At 46.8% G+C, this 20,122-nt stretch overlaps 1 long non-coding RNA gene across 1 annotated transcript in view; it reads left to right on the top strand.

The window, feature by feature from the left end:
- The window catches only part of LOC125617251, a 32,100-nt gene extending 19,469 nt beyond the window's left edge, over positions 1–12,631 (top strand). The window contains exons 2-3 of the long non-coding RNA XR_007348184.1: positions 11,004–11,119; positions 12,333–12,631. This is a non-coding gene — a long non-coding RNA (uncharacterized LOC125617251). The remainder of the gene's footprint in view (positions 1–11,003; positions 11,120–12,332) is intronic.
- Positions 12,632–20,122: the final 7,491 nt, after the last annotated feature.

Below are 20,122 nucleotides of genomic sequence, written 5' to 3'. Positions count from 1 at the left end.
CAAAGCTGAGCTTTGAATTTCTTTTCCAGCGACTTATTGGAAGCAGCGCAGTAGAAGGAGCCCTCAGCCGGGAGCCTGGCTGGCTGGCTTTGTGAAGCTGGGTAAGTTTCTTAGCCTTTGGGAGCAACAGTTCATTCATCTGCAGCAGAAGAAGATGGGGTGGGATGTTTTGGCCCTAATGATCTACTTTCCTAAAGCAGACTTCTTCCTCTGCTCCTGCTAAGGAAGGGAGGCAGAGAAAGGGGGGGAGGAAGTGCCTGCTGGGTCAAAGTGCTGCCTCCCAGAGCCCTTGCCTACATCCTGTGGGGCTCCCTCATCCTGCCTCTGAAAAGGTAAAAGGCCAGCTGTGGTGGTGCACACCTATAATCCAGAGACCCAGGAGGCTGAGGCAGGAGGATCACAAGTTCGAGGCCAGCCTAGTTAACCATGTGAGACCCTGTCTCAAAATAAGAAATAAAAAGGGCTGGGGATGTAGCTGAGTGGTAGAGCATCCCTGGGTTCAGTTGCTAGTACCAGAGTATGGGGTGGGGGGAGGAAAGGAAGAGCAATGTGGGCAAAGTGGTAATGGAAGCCCTTGGATCTTGAGATGGGATTGATGGACTTTGAGCCCCTACCAGAGCCTAAGCACTAGCTGGTCCCTGGTGAACTGGAGATGCTTAACCAAAAGAAGGAAGACAGGTGAGTAGGTTTGAAGATGATTCAATAGGATCCATTTCATTTTATTTTTGCTCTTATATTCTTATTGTCCATAAAGCATAACATTATTGAATCTTTACTATGTGTTAGCAAATTACATGAGATAAATATGTTAAGCCACTCAATTCTCATTCAAAATGCTCCATTCTTCCCTTTTATCAATTTTCAGAATGATTTTGTACACAAGCAACCTCTAAGATAAACAATGAGATTTTTAAAATCATCATGAACTCATAATTTTTTATGTTTTTCACATTTTAATCCTTTGGTTGTTTTTCCTTTCCATGCCTGAGTTGTCATTTTAGTTAGGGGCGAGCCTTCAAATTGGCTCCTGTGTTCTTCTGGCAGTACGTCCTTGCTTCCTGGTACAGCATTACTTTATTCTTACAAAAAATCCATAGAGATAATGTTACTACTTCAGTTTTTATGGATGATGAGGTGGAGGATTGTCCAGGCCATGAGATGAAGCTGGGGTCCACCTTCACCACTCAACTCCAAGCTTTTATTCTGGACACCATATAGTCTATTTGAAGAGATAAGATAAATACAAAATAAATGATCCGTAAATAGCTGCCACGATTTCAACTCCTGTTGAGATTTGATTGCCACTGTCCTGGTACTGGGAGGAAGGACCTTTAGAGATGTTAAGGTTGTGACTAACGCCGTTATGGTGGGAGTGGGCTTGTTACCATGGATGTGGGTTTGCTGGCTCTTTTTCTCTCTCCCCCTATCTTCTCTCTACCGTATCATGCTTCCCATCATGTTGTTATGGATCAAGAAAGCCCTTGCCAGATGCAAGTGCATTGGTATTTGACTTTCCCAAGAACTGTAAATAAATGCATTTCTATTTGTTATAAATCATCCCGTCTCAGATATTTTGTTATAGTAGCACATAATGATCTAAGACAGAATGGCATATGACTTTTGATCAATTCATTGAATATCTATTGAGTTCGAATCATTGGTCAAGTTCTGTGTCCTCAAAGGAGCTCACTTTTCGTAAGCATGAACCTTTGTGATCATGGTAAATGGTATAAGAGGAGTTCAGTGTGGGCTGGGGGAAGCCTGAGGAGACTTCCGGAATGGGACGGGATGTGGTCCTTGAAGCCTTATTAAGAACTTGCCTGGGACAAGGCATTCCAGGCAGGGGGTGGTGAGAGTAAAGGGCCAGAGGGGACCCAGGCTGGGGAGGAGGTGGTAGATGCCCCTGTCGTCTCTAACCACCAGGCTCCCATAGGTTTGGCTCCAGGCATAGGGAAGGTCCACGGATCAAGCACACTGTATAAATGATTCTGAAGTGGCCAAAGAGCTATCATTTTTTGCATTGTAGGGAAATCCAAGGGTTATGGGAAGAATTGTACCCAAATGGCCTTTGATGTTACATTGTGATTTTTTAAAAATGGTGCTCCATTTCAAATGGGGTTTAGGGTGGTATGTCACTGCATACATACCACTTGCTCCTCAAGTGTAGAGGTCATATTTTATTGGTATCTGTGTCCTCGGTGACTACCATACTGTTGGATTCTTAATAATTTTTAAAAAGTGAACTAAAAATTTCTTCCCAAACATTCACGGTCTTTGGCTGGAAATTCCATTCCATGTTCCTGAAAATGTATTGCACAGAAATAATCAAAGATTGCAAACACCAAGGATGTTTATCATGGGAGCATTTGTATCAAAACAAAATAAAACTTTAGAAAGAAGCTATAGGGAATGCCTGGTAGCCCTGTGGTCTGTCCTGTGCTCTTCTAGGTACCATCACTGTGGCACCTGATACAGATGTCAAATAGCAAGTTTATGGAGTATTTTTCAATCACATAAGGATATTCTTAGGATATACAAGTAATCGAAAACATTCAGCGGGTGAAATGATAAATCCCAAATGATCCTACACCAAAACAAGAAGTATCCCACGCGTGGCCACAGGTGCTTGTCTCAGATGGTTGTGGTTTTCTTCTTGCTTTCCTCTGTGTTCTAGAATGAGTGTGTCTCATTCTTATCATAGACACAACAACAGCCGTGGAAGTTCAAAGCGTCAGTTCTGTTTTTTGCCACCTCAAACAGAACAGGACAAGTCCCGAGGGACAAGGGGCTTGCTGGGCAGGGTGGGTGGCTGGGTGGTGGGGATTCCAGGAAGCAATCTGGGAAGAGGGATGAGGTAGGTCACCGAGTTGGTGAGATGTTAGGCTGGGGTCCCCGCCTCGGTGGCTCCCGCCCCCGTTCCGGGGCTACCTGAAGAGGTGGCCAGGCCAACGCTGGGGGAAAACTTCAATTTTACGGTGATTAGGGGCACCAGTGGGCTGGGCAATCAGCGGCAGCTTTGATCTGGTTAACCTCCCTGGGGGTCAGGCCACTCTGACCCCATGGTGTTCTCACTCTAAAGCCCCGGCCGGCCAGCGCTCCCATTGTTTACGGCCTACATTAACTCCCGGGCCAAAGAACAGGGCCCACTCCCCATGGCCCTGCCTCCCGCCCAAGTGGGCCGGCTTTGTCCCCACCCCCTGGCCCCCATTGTGCCCACTCAGGGGGAAAAAGCCTGTGTTCATTTCCTCACTCTAATGGCTCCATCCTCTTCCAGCCCGTGAGCATTTTGTCGCTGTGACCCCGGAGGTTATTTGGGACTTTGATCCTGCCTACCTAGAGCCTGGCTCCCAAGCTGTCCTCGCAGCTCACCCACCACCCAGAAGGTCGACTCCTGGCAGGACGGGGCCAGCAGCTCGGGGGGACTCAGGCAGCGAGGGCTTAGAGACCAGCCGGGGCCGGCCTCAGGGGGAGGCCTTTCAGTCCTCTTTCCTCAAACACTCGGTCCTCCTCAGAACTCAAAATCCCGAGGCCTGGGTCTCCTGCCCTCCAGGAAGGAGTGGAAGGAACTTTGCTCAGAACCCCCGGCCCTCCCCGGTGCCCTCCGAGGAGCCGGCCCGTCTCATCTCTGACCCTCAGCCCTGCTTTTCCCAGGCCCTCTCAGGATGACCGTTTGCTCTCCACGTGATCTTGTCTTGCCCTGGAGTTTTAATCAGCTTTCTAGTGGCTGTGACTGAAAGACCTGACAAGAACAATTGTAGAGGAGGAAGAGTTTATCAGGGGGCTCACAGTTTCAGAGGTCTCAGTCCACAGAAGGCTGGCTCCATTCCTTGGGTGAGGCAGAACATTGTGTTGGAAGAGTGTAGGGGAGGGAAGCAGCTCACATGATGATCAGGAAGGAGGGAGAGAAGGAGGGCAAGGGGGGAGAGAGACTCCACCTGCTAAATACAAAATACCTACCCCAAGGGCACGCCCCCAACGACCCACCTCCTCCAGCCACACCCCAACTGCCTTCAGCTACCACCCAGTTAATCCCATCAGGGGGTTAATTCACTGACTAGGTTAAGGCTCTCATAACCCAATCTGTCTCACACACATGAGCTTTTTGGGGACACCTAATGTCTAAACTGTAACACCTGAGGTGTTCGATCCTCCTCGGCTTCCACAAGCTGTCCCCACACTGTGCCACAGTACAGGCCTCTACTGCTGTGACCAGTTCCTGAGCAGTGTAGCCACTTCCCCTCCCTCCAAACCCACACCGACCGAGCTTGGCTGGATCCCTCCACCCCCGCCCCACTTCGATTCCGACTGTACCCAGGACAATAAAAGGGCAACAATTCACCACTTCAAGCCAGGCAGAGGGTGGCTTCTTACTTATCTAGACGGAACTTCCTAGCACAGGCAGGGATACATTTGGTGCATGGACCCAGATCTTCTAAATCAGGATCTAAGGGGTTAAGAAGTGGTAAAGGAATTGGGGAGGGCTTTGGTGAGTCTTTAAAAACATCTGAAGGGTCCATTCATTTGCTTACTGATTTATACAAATAGAAACTGAACACTTTCTCTGGATGACTATAACACTGCTCTTAGCACTGGAAATGTTCAAGAAAAGCAAACCTGGTTCCTGGGCTCTCAGTCTAGTACCTAGATGAGCTATCAAGCAGGGGTAGCTGGTAGGACAGGTAAATTAGTATGTGTGTTGAATTCTGCATAGAGGGAGAAGGAGCTGGACCCCAAAGGGAAGGTTAAACTCACTGAGACAGATGCCAAATGTCCATACAAATTTTTTTAGGCAATATTGCATTGTGTGGGAGAATTAATCTACTTTCTCCAAAATGAATAATCTCAATTCAAATTCCAATTAATGGCTTTGGAGAAACAACACCGAAGCATCAGATGGCAAGTTAAATACAGCCTTTTCTGTCTGCCTCTAGAGAACGGATGTACTTTATTGACATATGTCTCTGTGCCTCTTCAGGAAATTTTGGCTCGCCCGTCGGCAGCCCGCCAGATCTGCCATTGCTCTGTGCCAACGCTCTAGGATCTACCTAGAGTTTCCTCTGCGGTGGGGGAGCCTGTGCTGGCCTATTAGCTCCTCCCTTTAGCCCACATTTGACACTGTCCAAAAATAGACTTGTGTTTCCCAATACTAGAGCCATCCATTCATTCATTGTTGTGTTTCCAATCCATAATCAATTGATGGTCAGTCAGGCAGTTTTCATTTATTCATTCCACCAATGTTTTACTAAGTGCTTAGAACTATGTTGGTTTAGGAGATAAAAGTGAATATGGGGTGGTTTCTGTCTTGCAGAAATTGCTTTAGTGACGGTTCCTTAATAGGCACCTGGGATGCTGTGGTGAAGGAGGCAAAACCTATCAGGGAGCCGTGGAAGTGGCCAGAACCATGAGCCCCTAGTGGGGGGAGCTCAAGGAAGGCAGAGACTGTGCTGGACTAGATTGGCCTTGAAGGCTCCTGGAAGGGTTCAGGAACCAGTTGGTGAGGAAGTGGGTGAGGAGAGAATCTTGTTTGAGGTCAGAAGGAAGGTGGATTATGGGAAGACCCTGGGGACGGGGAGGCATTGGTGTAGGAATCTAACAGCACCCTCAACCACACTCTGACCCTTGTCTGTGACCTTTGGGGATGGGGACTGTGCACTCCACCAGTGTGGGCTCTCTGCTGGACCCTCCCACGATGGCCTAGTCTGACCATTTCCAGCAGGTTGCCAGAGGACCAAATTTACCTGTTACTCCCCAGAACTACTTTTACCATTTAGAAACTCTCTAGCAATACGTAAAAACTGCCACCGTCCAAAATGGTTTGCATTGTCTAGAGGGATACTTTCTGAGAACATTTCCTGCCTCTGAACAGGCAGAGTGCTGGGTTGGGTGGCATCCTCTCCCTGCACCCCGCCCCGGATGTGTGGATAGATGCCTCTGAACATGCTGTCTGGATCCAAGGCAGAAAGATAATTATTTGCCTTTCTCATAAGGAAAAGCTAATTATTAGAAGGAATCCCAGCATAATTACACAGTTAGGCTTCGTGTCTTTGTACACATCGCTTCCTGACAAAGATGTCCCAGTTAGCCTGCAGCCATGTGTTGGAGGAGGGGATGATCATTCTGATTCTGTCTACCTTTCCCCTGCCCTTTCCTGCCTCTCTCTGGTGATCCTTTGGGGTGGGTAGACTGAGTCAGGCTCCTGGAGGCTAGGAAAGGGACAGGGAGGCCTTCTGAATGTGGGGTCCTCACAGTGTCCCTGAAGGGGAGTCACCGGCGCCGTCCCCTGAGGAGAGACCAGTGCCCAGGAGGTCCCGGCACTTGACGGAGCGCTCTCTTGCCTGTGCCAGTTGGAGTGGCCTTGGGACCAGGGTCTGTGGTTGGACAGCTGACCCTTCTCCCCACAGGATGCCTGCCTGGGTTGTCAGAATGCCCTGGGTAGAGCCACCGGCGAGGGACGGAGGAAAGTGCTTCCCAGGGGGCTGGGCCAGGACGGGGAGCAGGATTTCAACCTGATGGTGACTCTCTCTGGGGCGGGTTCACTCTTGCAGGAAGGGTGAGTTCAGGGGTGTGGTCCTTGGGGGATGCAGTGCACCCCACTCTGGGGGCTTCCACCAGTGGCACTTCATATCCCTGCGCGCCCATCCCTGTCCCAGCAGAGGCAGGGGCTAACTCTGCAGAGGAAGTGTCACCGAGGAGGGCCTGTCTGCAGTGAAGCCTCCACAGGGACAAATGGGCCAGGAGACGTGATGGGGGTCTTCCAGGCACGGAAAGGAACAGGGCAAGGAACTGAGCAAGGGCCAGATGCGTCGTGTTGCTGGAAGTGAGTACAGGAGCAGGGGAGGGCACTGTCCTGTGTGTGGTGGCTGCGGACCGTGCCCAGGCAGCACGCTGTGGTTCCTTATCTGGGACAGGTGCTTTGAAAGGTCCCTTCCTGTTCTGACACTCTGCGATTCCATGTTTAAAGTATACTTGAATGTTTATAGTCGTGTTTGTACACCTTGATCTGGGATGTGTCACTGTTGATTCCCTTTGGCCCAGTGATTCCGCTTTGGAAAAAATATTTCTGAAGGAAATAGGTACATAAACAAGGATGTTCATTACAGCATTGTTTATATCATGAGGAAAAATCGGGAATAACCTAAAGATCCAACAATAGGGGATTCACTGTGTAAACTGTGTTACAACCTCACAATAGGTTTTTAGACAGTAATTGAAAGGATGTTTATGATGACTTGATAAAAGCACAGGGAAATGGCTATGTCATTATGTCACGGGGGTGATGGGATATAAATTATGCATTTAGTCACAATTAGGAAAACACAGTTTCACAGAGTAAGAGATATACAATTATAAAACTGTAAGGGATTCAACAAATGATTTACTTTTCTAATAATAAAAGATATACTTTATTAACCATATTTTTAAAAATTAGAATGCAAAACAACTGTAGCAAAAAACAACAAAAATTACAGTGCAAGGGCCAGATGACTTCTTCTCCTCTCTGGGCAGGCTGAGGCTGGTCTGTGACTTAAGTGCTTGGGAAGGGACAGCTATGTGAGGACGTCCTTGAGTCTGTGGGGCTGGTAGAGTGGGAGGACCTCAGAGCAATGGGTTGGCTCCTTATTGATTTCTACTCCCCAGAGGCTCTGACTGAAGCACCCAGTCAAACTGAGTCCCAGGATCTGTCAGGAGCAGCTGGGTGATGGCATGAAGAACAAGGTCCTGAGTCCCTCTGTCCAGGGTTTTGCAAAACGTGAAAATGGCCAGATTTCTGCCTTGAATCTCCTTGGGAAATGGAGGCTGAGTGGTCATGAGCTGGTCTAGATTTTAGGCTCAAATACTGATTCTATTTCTTATTCTTTCTGGATTTGGGGTTTCCTGAGTCAACAGTGGAGGTATCACACGGCCCAGGAGGCAGGCTTGCAGGAGGTTCAAGGCCGTCCTGTCTGCAGAGAGGCTGGTGCAGGGAGGGCTCTGCTCGGTGAGCTCCTGTCTGTGGGGATCTTCTCAGAAAAGCAGGGCCCAGATCTAGCGGCTTCCTCCTTTGAGGGTGAGGTGTATCCCTCACTGTGAGTCGGAGCTGTGACGATCCAGGTTTTAAATTGGCCAGTGTGGTTAATGACATGGCATAGCAGGCAGTTCTCAATGTGTGAGCAAGCACTAAATTAGTCCCACAAAGGAGATGGCTTCACCGCCCGCCTGCACTGGTACCAATGAGAATGCCCCTCTCCCCAGGACAAAGCAGGTGGCCGACCGCTCGGTGCACACACGGAGGGCTGGTGTGTGATCTAAGAAGGGGCGGCAGAAGGGGTGGCAGTCCCACTTCTTCAGGGGTGAGCATGGCTCCTGGCTCTGCTCTCTGGCCCGGGGCTCTGGTCTTCCACCTGCTCAGCACCAGCTCAGTGAGCACTTTAGATTCCTTGACCGTAAGCAAAACCTTCCTGTTGTCACTAGATGAGGATTTCACAAAGGTGAGTGATACCTGTTTTTTGACCAGATGGCTCAGAGAAACCCAGGGAGGCCCAAGATGAGCTTGGAAGCTTAAATGCCCAGGATTTGGGGGGGTCACAGAGAGACTGCCTCATCTAGAAAGACTAACCTAATTAGTGCCGGCTCTTCCACCAAGTCTGCAGGACCTTGAAAGCCCTTAGGCTCCGTGATCCCTTTTTCTAAGGTAGACTTCTTGGCGAGGTCACGTCCTCGGCCATTACCCGTAACTGTTGCTCGGTCAAGTTAGTAGGAAGGAATAAGATAGGGTAGGGTGCTGGCTGGCTTCTGCGAAGTCCAGCTGAACCAAAGTAAACCCAGACAGGAGGAGGACAGGGGTGACACCACAGAACAGCCTCTCTGGTCTCCTGGGATTTAGGTTTCATTTGAGTGTAGTTTTAAGTCTAAGTTGTGATTATATGTAAGGTTCCGAGAACTAGGAGACCATCTCAAATGAGGCTGGGGCTGGGAGAAACAGTGAGACAGGAAATAACACGCTGATGCGGGATGCCCAGGAGGGGACCCTGAGGCTCAGCTCTCCATCCAGGAAATGAGAAGTGGCTGAGGTGACCTCCAGAGTCTCTTCCAACTCCCAGCACTTGCTGTCCATTCTTGGAGTCCAACTCCTGGGCGGGGAGTGGTGGTGACTCATCGTGGCAGATAGGATCTGGCTCTTTTGCCTGCCCGGTCACTGAAAGCTGGCTTCCGCCCGCTGCCATGGAGAAGCAGCTTCCAATATGCTGGTCTTTCATCGATGCCTAAGCGTTGGGTTGTTGTGGAGTCAGAATTGAAGGAGAAAACCAACCCAAACTGCTGCAAAATCAGATGGACGACCAAGGGACTATTCACACATTCCCTGCGATGCCGTCATGAAGTTCCCGATCCCCCTGTCTCACGCAGGCACCATAACTATGAAAAGGACCCTTGAACACCTGGGCCATGGTTTTGGAGATGGAGCTTCCCAGGCCCAGGGCTAAGGAACCAACTTCCCACCGCAGTCACAGGAGGACTTGGAGAGACTGGCGGATGGCTCAGCGGTAGAACACTGTGCAGCCTGTGTGCGGCCCTGGGTTCCTTCCCCAACACCGTGGGGGACTAGTTATTGAGACAAGTCGCCAGGTCCCTGTTTCCTTGACCTCTAGACCTGGGTTCATCTCCGTGTGCCCTGTGCCACCCGGTGTCTGATCACACCCCCAGGCAGGGCTCGCTGGCGTTTCCTGACTCATGTGTACAATTGTGAGGATTTATTGTAGCTGGGATTTTGTTTCAAGCCTTTAATATGATTAGCAAACATCAAATATCAAAAGCTTATCTAGTAAACACCTCCCGTCTGTGCCATGGATGTTATGGTCAGCTTCGGATTGAAGTCGAGTCACATTTCAAAACAGATGCAATTTCAAGGGGCCAGAGCGAAGCCGCCCACATCTGCTGTGATCTTTCGTGTGCAGTAAATGGCATTGTCGGGGAGCTGGGCTGTAAAACTCGGCCTGGTCAGCAGGACCTGCTCACAATGCAGGGAGCTTTCCGGGATTTTAAAAATGCAGCCTCGCACTCTGAGTCCCGCGGGCCGTCTGCCGGGACAGCAGTGGGTCGGCTGTTTAAGACTGGGATGTTCAAACCAAGCATTTGTTATCTTTGACCTAAATTCAAGGGATGCTTTTTGGGGTGGCGGGGCTTCCAGGAACGACTCTGACAGGAGAGGAGAAAAGAGACGCCCAGGCACATTGCAAAGGAAGAGCATGGAGCCCCCTAAATCCCACCCTTTAAGCAAAGGAGGCAGTTTTATTCAGAGATTTAAAACAAAACAAAACAAAACAAAAGTCTTGTTCTCTTTGGAGTAAGAGTGAAGAAGGAACCTTACTTAACAATTAGCGGTGGGTCCCTCGGATTCATGGTGGTTATGGCTAACCATGGTGCATATTCTTGCATGTGTCAGGACCAGAGGCTGGGCTCTGCCTGGTGCCACTGAGTGCTCCAGCTCGTCTTTGGGGATGCCGGGCCTGTGTCTGTGTGGGTGTGTGAGCACATGGGAGCTGGGAGGTGTGTGAGAGTTTGCAATTCTGAGTGATTCTGATCATCGCAGCTCGGTCACCCCCATTCTCTTGCTGCTTTGCTCTTCCTACTGTTCACATGGGAGGCAGGGGACATTCTATCTGGGGGGCTAATGTTTCTCTGGGCGCCACAGCCCATGGATTTGAGTGACCCGTTCCAGCTGTTTCTGGCAGCAGTTCCAAAGCTGGCGGTCGCCCGGCGGGTGGTAGGGTGGGTTACACCATGGAGAATGCGTTCCTAATGGGGCAACAGCTGCTACCATCCAGAGCTCCAGGAGTTGGTGTAATGAGAGAAATTGTTCTCTGCTGCTGGCTCTGGCAGATTTCATCCATAAATGAAGATTTGCAGCTTCCAACAGGGGAGGCATTTGTTTGGTTAGATTTTTAGAACCTGGTGAGGAGTTGGGGCTGCCCGGTGAGGAAGTCACCAAGTGTTGCTTGCAGAAGGCTGCTTCCTCTGTGTTCCAGCTAGGGCTCATCTGGGTCATCTAGACCCTGCCCACGGCCTGCATTGATACCGAAGATCCTGGACCCCTGGATTTCCCAGGATGGAGCCCATTCCGGGTGCCGCAGCATCATGGAGGGTAAGTCCAGAGAGGGGGCAGAGGAGTCAGGATGGGACTGGAGGGAAGGAGAGGGAAGGGGTGTCATCCTATTGCACCGGGCAGTGGTCCAGGTTACTGACGTCACTGCCACACCAGTCATTCCTGATTCCTGTCCACTGAAGATCTTTTGAATTTTTGTTTTATTTTTCCTCCCACTTAGTGTTTAACTTTTATGAAAGTCACAAATGCATCCTATTTGAAAAATTGGGCAAGTCTTCTTATGAAAAGTGACATCCCCCCCCACTCTCCCTCCCTATTTCCTTTTCCCCAGAGGCAACAGCTTTCAGCTCTGAGTTGACTCCTGTCATTTTCCTCCATCTCCTTTAACAGCACAGTGCTTCTTTTTTTTTTTTTGATGGTGCTGGGGATTGAACCCAGGGCCCTTTTGCATGCATGCGAGGCTAGCACTCTACCGACTGAGCTAGATCCCCAGCCCCCAGCACAGTGCTTCTTGATTGGACAGTTTTAAGAACAATCTGCTGACTTTCCAATATGCAAGATGGAAATGCTTCTCTGACTGTCCCCCACCATTAGCACCACATGAGGAACAGTGCCAGAGGCCCGGCCGTTTGCGGCATCTCAGACACTGCTCCGGCCTGAGGTTGGTCTGGTCTCTCTACTGTACATACCTGTTGGCCTGGTGGGTACCAGTTGTCTTTCCACTATCCACAGAGCTTCCCGGTGATAAAACTCCTGTTCACCTACGACATAGCTAAGTGACTCAGAGACGTGTCCACACCCCTAGAGATGAAAGCATTTTACCCGTTACAGTAAATTTCTTATGACATAAACATTGCGTTCCTCTTATGAGTGGCCCTCACAACTTAGGGATAGGGACCAGGGAAGCAGATGCCAAAAATAGAATATGAAACTGAAATACTCGAACTATTTCTTACCAAATTGTAGGAGATGTGGAGTTTGAAGGCTGAAATCATCCATGTAAATGTTGCTGGGTGCATGCAGACTCCAAAGCAGTAAGATGTACCCTGGAAGAGAGGCCCCATTCTGCCCCTTGCAGCACTGTGAAGGAGAAACCTAGCTGGGATTAGAAAGAGTCCCTGGAGCTCAGGAGACCCAGGAGAGGTGTTCAGGCGGCACATAAATAATGGAGGAGCCATGGCAAATGCATTTGAAGCAAGCCATCTGTCCCCACTGCAGAACAGAGCCATGAAAATATGATTCTCTCCACAAGGTCCCAGCACAGGAGAGGGCCTGTTTGCCCTGGGAGGAGCATTGTGCATGGCACAGAAGCAAGTGCCTGGACATCATTATCTTCAGTAAAGGAAACAGCTCATTTTGCAGATGAGGAAACTGAGACCCCAAGAATGAAAGTGACACGCTTCGGTCATTCAGCAGATCAATGGCAGAGCTGGAAGAGAGACTTGGAGCCCATGTCTCCCCTGCCCTCCCTCTCGTGTGTTGATGTATGGAACACCACTCATGCCAGGCCTTGGGTTAGGCCCTAAGGATTAAAAAGAAGACCCTCCTGAACCTGAGGTGCCTAGAGTCTTTTCTGGGAGGACATGAGTGAAAAAAAATTTACAGAATCCAGGAGCCCAATGCAAGGGGACAGACTTACGCAGGGAAACTTGTGAAGTCAGAGAAGGGGTTAATTTGTATTGGGAATCAAGGAAGTCTTCCCACAGAAAGTGACAGCTGAGCTAGATCCTGAAGGATGAAGGAGCCTCCGCCCAGAAGAACATGGTCTGACTTTCCTTAGGTGCTCTCTGGGCAGAACAGGCAGGGGCAACTGGAGGGAGGAGTCTGGAGGCAGGGAGGCCAGGAGGAGGCTTTTGCTCAAGTGAGAGAAGACCTAGTCTTGAAGGAGCAGGACAGTGGCAGGGGAGAGTGGAGGGAAGGAAGACTCAGAAATACTTTGATACTAGAACTGATACTGGCAGTTGGCTAAAGAGGGGGTGTGGGGGGTGTCTAGGCCGACTTCTAGCTCCCTGGCTTAGTGATTTGGCTGGGTGCTGATGCCATTTGTGAACAAAATAGTTGAAGAAAGCTTTTGGAGGAAAGAGGCTGCGTTGGGGTCTGAACTTGTAGCATTTGATAAGTGAAGAATGGAAGTGGAGACGTCCAGTGGGCAGTTGAACTAGAGTCATAAACACAGAAGAGAGGCCTGGAAGGGAGAGTCAGGGGTTCAGGTAGTTGTTGAAGCCACAGAAGAGGAATGATATAGGCTCAGGGTATCGGCTCAGAGGGCTGAGGGCAGAACTCCGAGGACTACCCACAGGTACAAGATGGCACACGAAGGGGTCTCAGAGGAGGAATTCCTCTCAAAGAGAGGACATGGAGTTAGGAAGGAGGTGATGGCCAATGTGGTTAATGCGGCAGAAAAGGAAAGGCTGATGAGCCCATTGGTGAGGCAGGGTGGTCTTACTGACTTCAGTGAGGCTGGGGTGAAGGGAATGGTGGGTGCCAGAATTCAATAGTGTTATGCTCGAGTTTGGGACCCCCAAAAGACCACCAGAGACCAAGATCGATGTAAACAGCAAAGAGGTGTTTATTGCGAGCTAGCTCGGTCCTCTGCACACACAGCAACTGGTGACGCTGAGAGGCCCCGAGCCCAGGGTTTGCAGCAGTTTTATACACTCTTTGGGAAGGCAGGGACTTCACATACATCATAGCATCTCTTAGCAAATCATCACACACCGCAGGAAAATCATAAAACAACTCTAAAACATGAGTAGCACATTCACTGGCGGGAACAAGTTGGGTAGGGGTGATTGGTTAGTACAAGAGGGGATTCGTTTGAACTGATTGGTTTAAGCCACGAGGGGAGTATGTGCTGAACTACATGGTTTCCCAACACGTTATCAACCACCATAAACTACTGGGGGGTCATCTGGCATCCCAGGTATTTTCCCTGTCTCATGCTGATGGGTGGTTGCTAGGGGAGTTGCTATGGGTCCCCACCTAGCCTGACTGAGTGAGGGACACCTGGCTCCGCAGATCTCTCCTGTTATTTGTACACAAACCACTCAGCAGGGTGGGTATGTGCCTAGGAGTGCTCTGTGGGTCTTTCCAAGGACAAGGGTCACGCCCTCTTCCTTGGACAGGCTTTGCTCTGAGGTAGAGGCTGGTTTCTCAGTAGAGCAGGACCCTTTGGACAACAGACTTCCACATCCAATGAGGACTCTCTCTGGCTTTGGGATGAGCAAAGGACACCAGCCCTGCAATCCCAGCTTGATGAATTCATTCCAACCCAGCGAGGGACAAGGCTACTCCTTTGGGGAGGGAAGAGGGCCCTTTCCTGCTTCCTGCTTTGAGCATTTATAAACATCTGGTGCATAATGCTTGCTGCTACTTTAGGTGGAGATCAACCAGAATGAGATATTGCAGAATCAGAATTCAAAGGTAAGGTACAGCAGAGGCTGTGAGCTCTCCAACATGGCCTATGGGAAGTCTAATTTGTATAGTTTTATGTCTTTTCTTTAGTAAAGCAATTGGCAAATCTTCATTATAGGTTCTCCAAACCTTGTCTTGGATGAGTTGCTCACATTTATTTTTTGGATGGGAACATAAATGATATAGACTCCAAAAAGACCTGGGGATGGGCTTATGTTCTGAGGATTTCTGCTTGTTTACATAATAAGACATTTAGGAACCAGGTAGATAAAGGATGTGTGTTTCCCACAGATTGTTTCCAGATTTTCACTCATTTAATAGTTTCCTGTAGTTTCCATGGTGGGAAGGGGGAAGGGTAGTGGTGGTGATGGTTGGGGAGCCAGTCCTGAGTGACCAAATGGAACTTGAAGCCTTGTCATTAAACCTCTGCTCCCCCTCCCACCTTTCCAAAAAGGATTGGAGACGGTGTGCAGTATTCATGCCAATAAATCAGAACCATGAAAGAAGGAAAACCAAAGAGAGGTGAGAATCTCCTAGGTAGGGGAGAAAGAATAAACATAACAGGTAACTGGTGCTGAACTACCTGGTTTCCCAACATGTTATCAACCACCATAAACTACTGGTGGCCCCTTCAGGTAGGGACCTGATCTCAAGGCAAGAAGGAGACAGGCTGGGTCGCATAAATGTCCACGTCAAACCACACGAAACAGAATCAGCAGTGACTTTAGTGATTGTGCAACTGGAGGATACACATACAGTCCACTCTCTCTCCCACACGGGACTAGGGCTGCACAGAAGAGTGAAAGTCACTTTTCTTATTCAACCACTTCATTTCACAAATGGCAGAAAGGAGGCCAGGGAGGTCAGTAAGTTTGCTCACTATCCTTCAGTCGATGGGTTGGTGAACAAGACTAAATTCTGGATCTTTTGCCTATTTTTCTGTCTGTAGCCTTTCATTTATAATAATAGATGATTTTTTTAAGTGGCATTGATTTTCATTAAACTCAATAAAAATGGTCCAGTCTCACTGTTCAGAGACAGATACTGTGTTAGTTGGCCTGCGATAATTAATGTATAGAGAGAAAAGGTTTATTCTGTCTTGCTGTTCTGGAAGTTCTAGTCCACCATTGATTGGCCTCATGCTTGGGCCTGAGGTGTAGCAGCACATCCTGGCAGGAGTATGTGGCTGAGCAGACCTGTTCACAACACAAGCCAGAAGCAAAGAGATGGGGCAAGAGATTGGGGTACACTAATCTCCTTTCAGGGTGTTCCTTTAAAGACCTAAGCTTCTCCCACAAGATCCACTTCCTACAGGCTCCATCCCATCCCAAGAGTGTACCCTGGGAACCAAACCTTCACATGGAGACCTTTGGTAAGCATTCCAGATCCAAGCTATGGCAGGTACTGTCAAAGTTCCACAGCACAAACAGAGTTGCACAGTTTATAGATCAAATATCAAAAATAGTTCCCATGTCATTAGGGATTTTTCTGTGAATGTCCTTTTTAAGAAATCAGATATTGGGTGAAAACATAACAGTCTTACCTAGAAGACCAGCTGTATTTTCTTTTTCCAGGTAAAATCTATTATAGCCATGCACCTCAGCTCGGACTTTTGAGGGAACACAAACTCAGAAAAATTGACTGGTTCTGAGAGCTTGGCAGTACTTCCCATGTGAAGTGTTTAGGTTTGATGGTGACCTGTAGTTTCTGAATTCTCCAGAGTGGCTTCCATGACTTGGATACTTTTTGCCTCTGAAGAGTCTGAGGACAATGTCTCACACAGCTGCGTTTCTAAAGGCACCAGCATCAGTGCAGAGCCTTCAGAGGGTTTTGCATTGACCAAAGGGAAAATAGATTTTGGGGGACTTTAGAATTGCCAGCATAAAACCAATGCTTATGAGACTAACAAATTGGGAAAGAGGAAGAAAGCATGTTCAGAAAGATGACCTTGGGTGATGGCCATGCCCTCAAAGTGCCTTCTGAGTCATCAAAGAAAGATTGAATTACCGCTGGGATGGTTATAACACAGATGTCTGAGTGTCTTGAAAATTAATCATTTGAGGATAAATATTTTATTATTTATTTATGCTCTGCACTTTGCTGACTTCAAAAATGAACCAGAGATAGCATGCCATTCATGTGTTTGTGTATACATATATAACATCTTACTTGTCGATTTTGTTAAACTGTACATGGTTTAACATCAACAACAAAATCTCTATCCCTCTATCCCTCTCCGTCTCCTAATTTTACTCCTTAAAAGAAACAAATATCAGCACTTTAAGCTATCTGTCATATAATTTATTTCCAGTTTTTATATTTATATTATTATTTTTATTAATGCTGGGTATAATCCATAAACTGACTGTTGGTGCTCCTCTGATTGATTGGCACATGGTACTCACCTGAAGTGGGATCTTATAGGATCACAGTTTAGAAAAGAGAGTGTAACCTTCCAGAGACTTTAGTAAACCTATATCCTGTAACTGTGCTCTCTTCCTCTCTTTGTAGCTGCCTAATAAGATTACATCACAATTTGAAGTTAGTTGATAGTTGGTGTTTGCATTTCTATTATGAAAATATTGTTCACTGAAAAGCCACGTTCTTTATTCAGAATACTTTCAGGGCTGGGGATGTAGCACAGTAGAGCACGTGTCTAACATGAGCAGGCCCTTGACTCTATCTCCTGCATAGCAGGAAGAACAAACAAACAAAAATAATATTCTTCTTGTTTTAAACCATGTTTATGTTTCTTCTGGACTGACTATTTTCCTCATTTCCCCTTTTGTTTGCATATTTTATGTAAATATTCCTATTTTTCTTAATCTTTAAGATTGGTTAATAGTACTTTTGCAAGTGCCTCTATGAAGTCGATAAACTATCAGTTGCATTTTTCCTGTGAAACTCCCCCCCCCCACACACACAGCTCTCCGACTTCCGCTCCAGTTTGGCCTGACTTGTAAGTTTGTCACTTACTTATTCCTGATGTCACCCTAGGTGTGACAGACTGCATGTTAAAAGAGTGAATTGTCTCTTCTTGGATGAGAATTGTATTTCTGTGTCCCACTGATTTCTGGCTTCCTACTGTAATTTACTTTGGCTAATGAAATGTGAATAGAAGTGGTGTGTGTGTGTGAGAATCATATCTGCGAGAAATTTTAGGGTCAGAGTGAGGCCTGCTATGATCTCGTCTATTCTCTGCCAGGGTGACTGTCAACATTTCAGGTAGAAAATGTGAAATTAAGTCAGAATTAAAGACCTCTTGGAGCAGATCCACATCCAACCCACAAAAGGAATGTCACAAGAAGTAAACCTTGGTAGCTGTCTTGTCCAGGATATGGAGCTTATCACTGTGGCCTGAATGTTGTGCCCCCTGACCCCATGTTCACACAAAACCTAATCTCCAATGCAATAGTACCAAGGTAGAATCCTTTTTTCCCCTTTATTGCAGTGCTGAGAATTGAACCTAGGGCCTTGGGCATATGAGGCAAGCACTTTACCAACTGAGCTATATCCCCAACTGCTTAAGTAGAGTCTTTAGGAGGTGAATAGATCATATAGGCCGAGCCCTCACAGTTGGGATTAGTGTCCTAATAAAAGAGGCCTGAGGGAGAGTGTTAGCCCCTTGGGAGGACCCATGGAAGGAACCTTCTCCGGGGAATAGCCCCTCGCCAGACAACCTGACGTGGCTTGACTTTGGAATTCCCAGCCCTGAGAACTGTGAGCAATATATTTCTATACATTTATAAATTGTAAATTACCTCACCTAAGGTATTTTGTTATAGCAGCTCTGTTGTACTAGGATGGTTGATCTAGAGTTCTAGTTTTGTTGATGCTTATTTATTTGTTTATTTATTTTGGATGGAACATAACTCATGCTGACTTCCTGAGAAATAATGCCTAGTAGGTGAAACCTTTTAGTTCTTGCATAACTGAAACAATCTTTATATTTCTTAGCTACTTTCCCTGGGTATAGAAATCTATGTTGAAATTACTTTGAGGGTTTTGAACATGCTGCTTCTTTGTTCTCTCATTTTTTTGTGTGTGTTGCCACGGAGAAGTCTGATGCCATTCTGACGCCCAGTTCTTTGGAGAAATATTTTAATTTTCTTTCTCAGAAGATTTTAAGATCTTCTCATACCCCATTGTATTGAAATTTTACGCTGATATGTGTGGACCTTTTCTCATCATTTCTTTCTTTCTTTTTTTTTTTTTTGGTATACTTTCTTTCAATCTTGGAACTCATGTCCTTCTTTCCTAAGAAATGTTTTGAAAAGTCATTATTATATCTTGGATACTTTTCTCCCTCCTGTTTTCTCTTTGTGTGACTACTGTTAGTCAAATGCTGGATATTCTAGGTTGACCTTGACATTTTATCTTTTCTGCCCCATTTTCCAACACTTTGCTATTTAAAAATATTTCGAAGATTCCTTTATTTTATGATATTTCTATTGGATTTCACATTTTAGCTATGCTGTTTTTTTAAAGGAGTAATTTACAGAATATGAGTTGACTAAGGGGATCTAAATTTATGATATTTAACTTTAAAATTTCTAAGAATCTTGAAATTCCTAACTTTGTCATCTCCCAGCATACAGTATCACCCCCAACTTGACAGATGAAGAGGATGCTTTCCAGAAAGGAAAAGAACTTTACTAAAGTAATACAGAATATCATCCTAATTCCAGGTCAGCTTCTTTCCATCAAGGTGCTATGCCTTTTCATCTTATCTTAGCCGAAAACATGGTTTCAATTATAATAAAGGACATTTAAAAAATTAGCTTCTGAATGAAAGCAAACAATGAAGATCGGTTGGGACATCAATAAAAAGCAACTATGGAATGTTCTGGTAGGTGAGCATCACCCAGAGCCAAGACATAAACGTCAAGTGCCATTTCTGCCTTTGACTTACATTGGGATTTTGATAAATCATTTCATGTGTCTAGACCTTGGTTTTCTCATCTATACCCACAGAACAATGAAATAGGCAAATGGTTTCTAACTAAGAGCATTTGAGGTTCCATGGGGATGATGGTTTGGAGGACAGGGTTGAAATTGAGAAAGGGAGACAGGGGTCAGGGTCCTTCCTCTACTTCTCTCTGACCAATCCCACTTGGCTCAGTTTTACGCATTTGGTTTTCATGAAGCTTTTGTTGCAAAAAAAAAAAAAAAAAAAAAAAAAAAAAAAGTTCTGTGACTTGAGTGTTTAAGAACCACTAGACCAAACTTCTACAGGTTTTCTTTCACACTGTGCTTTTTCTGTACTCTGATTAGAGTATTCTTTCCCACACTCACTTAGGCTTAAATTTATATGCTATTGAGTTCTCTTGAGTTCCTATAAATTAGGATGCACATCAAGATAATTAGCATTCTGTAATTCTAAGCACTTGAATATGAATCAATCCCTGTAACCCCCTTGTACACCAATTGTCTCTCTGTAGACACGGTCACTCAATATATATTACCAAGTGCCAATAAAACAGGGAGCTTGAACCTGCCATTTTCCTGATTAGATAGTACAGAAAGTTTAAAAAGTCAAAATCTGAGCCAATCTGCTTCTTCTGCAGAGCCAGACTCTGGATTTGGGGCCAGGCTGGACCAAGACTTCAGGCCAATAATTCTCTTGGC

The sequence above is a fragment of the Marmota marmota genome, unplaced genomic scaffold (assembly GCF_001458135.2).
Source record: "Marmota marmota marmota unplaced genomic scaffold, marMar, whole genome shotgun sequence".
Taxonomy (NCBI): domain Eukaryota; kingdom Metazoa; phylum Chordata; class Mammalia; order Rodentia; family Sciuridae; genus Marmota; species Marmota marmota.
This window is presented reverse-complemented; position numbering and strand designations above follow the sequence as displayed.